Genomic DNA, 5,104 nt, shown 5'->3' on the forward strand with positions numbered 1-5,104 from the left:
CTCATTTCTAACGAACAACTCCGGGTATTTCTCTTTCATTTTATCCTCGAGTTCCCAAGTAGCCTCCTCGTGGCCATGGTGTTTCCAAAGTACTTTCACGGACGCGATCGATTTATTTCTCAATTCTTGCACTTTCCTGTCCAGAATAGCTTCGGGCTTCTCCTCATAACTCAAGTCGGGATTCAAAATCATTTCCTCTTGATGAACCACGTGTTTGGGATCGAACACATACTTTCGTATTTATGACACATGGAACACGTTATGCATAGTCCCAAAACTCGGTGGCAGTGCCAACCTATACGCTACGGGTCCCACCTTCTCAAGAATTTCATAAGGCCCTACGTATCGTGTCTTCAACTTCCCCTTTACACCAAACCTCGTTATCCCCTTCGACGGAGATACTTTCAAGAACACCTTATCTCTCGTATTGAACTGTAAATCTGTACGCCGGACATCAGCATACGACTTCTGTCGGTCTTAAGCTTCTTTTATCCTTTGTCGAATTTGTCGCACAATCTCAATCATCTCCTCGATCGAATCTGGCCCGAGTATTCTTCTTTCACCAACCTCATCCCAGTAGAGTGGTGATCTACACTCTCTCCCGTACAATGCTTCATATGGGGCCATATTTATTGTCGCCTGGAAACTGTTGTTGTAGGCAAACTCGATCAACGGTAGTACAACTTCCCAATTTTATCCTCTGTCGAGAACCACTGCTCTCAACATGTCCTCGAGAGTTTGAATCGTTCTCTCGGACTGTCCATCGGTTTGTGGATGGAAAGCAGTACTAAAATTCAGTCGTGTACCAAGCTCTCGTTGCAGACTTATCCAAAACCTTGAAGTGAACCTTGTATCTCGGTCTGACGTGATTGTTACTGGCACCCCATGTAACACCCCTAACCCGATTAATTTAATAATCGAATAAGTGATGTCACCTTTCGGTACAAATCCCGACTTAACAGAAAATCCTTGATTCTTTTTTTTTGTTTATAGATTAATTAATTTTTCATTTACTTAGCAAACAGAAAAACTGCTATATAACGTCTGAAATTGGACCATAAACCTGTTTCCCAAAAGTCTATATATATATATACAACCTGGATAACGAAGTAAGTGAAACGTCCAAACTACATTACACTTTCTATACATGCCACAACTAACATATCCAAGAATTACTCGAACTCAAAAGACTGGCTAGTGACCTGGCTGAGCAGCTGTACAACAAAAGAGCTAGGTCTGATCCTCTAATCTGCAGAGGGGAAAAAGAAATGGGTGAGCTTCAACAAGCCCAGTAGTATACTCAACATTAGAGCCTAATTTCCGGGGTTAAGTAAACGTTATGCAACCTACGTGTTTTCATTATTATTAATCTAGAAGACACTCCAAAGCCTACCTCATCATATCCATTTACATATATCTAATATCAAAACTCCCAACATCATAATCATAAATTTAGGTCATCATTCCTTGATCTCATGGAATTTACCAGATTCATAATCACATATAAATTCATAAACTAATAATATAGTACACAAAGTAAAGTTCACATCACCAATTATCGAGCTAACCACAGAATATGTCACAATATTATTTATACACCAACGCGTATACAGATCGCCAACATTCTCATAACCATATACATATCAAAGTAACCAACAATAAAGGTCTGACCTTTCCTCCTTTGATTTCTTGGGACTTACTGAAGGCATAATTATATAATCTCATAATATACCAATAAACATGATCAATTATCAATTGCTAGTGTCGAGCAACATCATAACTTCATACAACGTCAAATCATATCTAACAATGTCAGATTCACCTTTTTGCATCAGAGGATCATTTGTATCAGAATATATCATTTAGCATCACATAATATCGTTTTTCACATAAGAATATAGCTTTCACATATCCAAACACATATAACAAAATCTGCTCTCATGTACCAGATATATCAGAGTTATAACATAGGTTTCACACAATCACATAGCATAACACATATAACAATCACCATTGTTCTCATAGAACACATATAGCCCCATTAAGTGCTTAGTGACAAACTAGGGTACGCGGACCAGATCAGAACAGAATTCAGATACAGACGCGGTCATGGTCCTCGAGAGGACGCCGCACAGACCACCCATTAGGGTGCAGACAGATAATCCCGGGAATAGACCACCACCCATAGGGTGCATATCAGACAGATCGATCAGATAGGGGCCCATCAGATAACAGACGATCCTCGCTTCGGTTATCCAGAAGACGAGAGATCACAGATAATGCAGCGCTGCTGTCCTATGGCATGCCAATTGTACCCACAGAACACACTCAAGCACGGGGCGTAAACACAGTCAAATATACTCAATTAAATATCAATACTTATTTTCAATAATTACTAACATAACACATCAGTATCTTCTTTTCATACCATATCAGATCAGATAAACAGATTAAATTTCAACTCTCACAATGCCATCGCATATACAAAATTCGCATATTTCACGTCACAAATAACATATACAAATCACATAAAAGAACATAAGATTCTATATGCAATAGCGTAGACTTAATTCAGGAATTAAGACCTAATGTAGAATACACTACCTTGAAATCCAAAACGCCCTTGACACAAGAATCCCTTTATTCCTGCTCCTTGTCCTTGTCCTTGTTATTTCCTGGGGTAGGATTACCCTTCAATATATATTTCACTTTCGCATATAAAGTATCAAATTCATACTATTAACCATTATTTTCTAACTTAATTTCATAATTATTGTCTATTATTTATGCATTTATCCTACAAGACATTAGCTTAGTCAAAAACAACTATTTCTCCTTCAAGATTTCACATTAGGAATCATATCTTCATACACTTGTCCAAAAAAATAAGGTTAAAGCATAAGCATTTCAACTGTTATCATATCCCAAGATTTTACAGAAAATGGACCAACTATGAAAAATCATTCAGACCGACTCGAAAGTCGAAACTCAACAAAATCAGAGGCAAAATAAGTTCATACATGTGTAGTTTGTAGGGATGAATTTTGAGCTGGAAATTCCTAGTCATTTAGAGTTTATAATCGTTTTCCCCCTAACCAGCCTGAACAGGGCAGATTGTATTGGAAAAATCACTATAAATCTATTTGAACTCGGATGAAGCTGAATTTCGGTCACAAGGCAGAAGACACGCAAAACTATGTTCAGCTAAAATTTGGTAAGAAAATGAGGTCGTTTACTTGGTTAACTGAAGTCGAAATATGCTGCCAGAACGTGACACAATAGTTGTCTCGTTGCTTTCTTTGGCTTCACTCTAGCTACTGTTTCCAACACAGCCTGATAATGTGATAAAGTAAACCAGAAATAAAGCAAATGTGACAACATGTTTTGCAATTGAAACCATGTAACTGTTCACTCAATGTGATTGCCTATTTAAAAAAAAACTAATGAAACCAGAGTTTGGTTACAGATATGATCAACCAAAGCTAGTGAGTATTTTTTTTTTCCTTCTATTTCCTCTGGTCTATCGAATGTATGTCAAACTAACAAGCATACAAAGGAACTGTGATCAAGAAAATAATTAACTGTGGAATACAATGACACTAGCACAAGGTTAAGCAAAGGGCCTCCCAGCTACATAATCCCTAAACTAAATCAAATTAGCAAAGCAAGCTTCCAAAGCCCTCTTTAAGTACTCTATGTTATCCCTACATTCAAACAAGCAGCCCAACAATTTCCAAAACATATCACGTCAATTACTGGTTTTCCCACAATATCACCTTACATAGACGTAGTAAGTTTCAAAGCATTCATTATTATCATTCACAGCCTCCCTCACATATTTGCAAGCTATAGATAATATATGATAATCACGTATTGTATCATAATTTAGCACGCAAAAACTCAAAATGCAATTACGTGCACTTAATTCAAGAATTAGGACCTAATATAGAATATACTACCTCAAGTCCAACGAGCCTTGACATCGAAATCCCAGATTCTTGTTCCTCCTTGCTTGTGTTACCTTACCTTTAACGAATCGGGTTGGTATCAGAGGCGTCGGGGCTGTTTCGGGGTAAATCGGGGCAACAGAGTGGCAGAGAATGACCGACGGAGGCTGCTGACAACAGCGGCGTCGCGTCTTCCCGGCGGTACAGCGGCACCTTCCCGGCGGGGGGGGCTGCACAGCAGCGAACGAAGCTTGTAGCAGACGTCGACGGCAGCGTCGTTATCCCGGCGAGCAGAAGCCGACGGTTCTGTGCAGCGGCGTCGGAGCGACTAAAGCAGCTGGAGACGGCGACGGAGAATCTGGAAAATTTCTTCAATTGCCGACGAGAGAGAGAGAAATAGGGAGAGAGAGAAGTAAGGAGTCGGTCGCCGGAAGGAGATGACAACATCGTTGTGTGTGTGTAACTCCATGGCAGTGTATGTGTGTAAAAATGAAAGTGTAGAAGGAGTGGGAATGATAATTCCCGTAAGTTCTAGAGGGAGATATTTCTCCTCCCTTTCTAATTTCCTTTTCTTTTTTCTTCTTCTCTTTTTTTTATTCATTTTTTTATATCTTTTTCAAAATACATTTATACTTATTTATTTCCCTACTAATCTGACACCTTACAACTTAAATATTGTATTAAAAAACCTAACAAATTTTAACTAATTTCTGAGTTACAGAATTTCGGGTCATTACACCCCATGTAGCCGAATGATTTCTTTCACATAAATCCGGGCCAGTTTGTCGGATCCATGAGTTATAGGGATAGGTGTAAAATGCGCACTCTTGGTGAGGCGGTCTATGATTACCCAAATGGTTGTATTCCCTTGCCGGGTCTTTGGTAATCCCGTCACAAAATCCATGGCGATGTGTTCCCATTTCCACTCCTGGATTTCCAACGGTTGCAGCTTCCCATAGGGTCGTTGATGTAAAGCTTTTACTTGTTGACACGCCAAACATCTTTCCACAAACGAAGCTATGTCCCTCTTCATTCCATCCCACCAGATTGATCCCTTCAAGTCCTGGTACATCTTCGTACTTCCAGGATGAGCGGTGTATGGAGTCTCGTGTGCCTCGGTCAAAATTTCATTTCGAAGTCCTTCGTCGTCTGGCACA

At 39.4% G+C, this 5,104-nt stretch overlaps 1 long non-coding RNA gene across 5 annotated transcripts; it reads right to left on the reverse strand.

Moving 5' to 3' along the window:
• Window positions 1-1,031: 1,031 nt before the first annotated feature.
• Window positions 1,032-4,519, reverse strand: LOC121755237. 5 transcript variants are annotated; one of them, XR_006040675.1, is made up of 4 exons: window positions 3,960-4,290; window positions 3,237-3,333; window positions 2,605-2,675; window positions 1,032-1,249 (listed from the first exon to the last, which is right to left on the reverse strand). It is a non-coding gene; the product is annotated as an uncharacterized LOC121755237 (long non-coding RNA). The 5 variants fall into 5 exon arrangements; XR_006040673.1 differs by having other exon boundaries at window positions 2,605-3,333; XR_006040676.1 differs by having other exon boundaries at window positions 3,237-4,290.
• Window positions 4,520-5,104: the final 585 nt, after the last annotated feature.

Source organism: Salvia splendens, chromosome 11, assembly GCF_004379255.2.
Source record: "Salvia splendens isolate huo1 chromosome 11, SspV2, whole genome shotgun sequence".
Classification (NCBI taxonomy): Eukaryota; Viridiplantae; Streptophyta; class Magnoliopsida; order Lamiales; family Lamiaceae; genus Salvia; species Salvia splendens.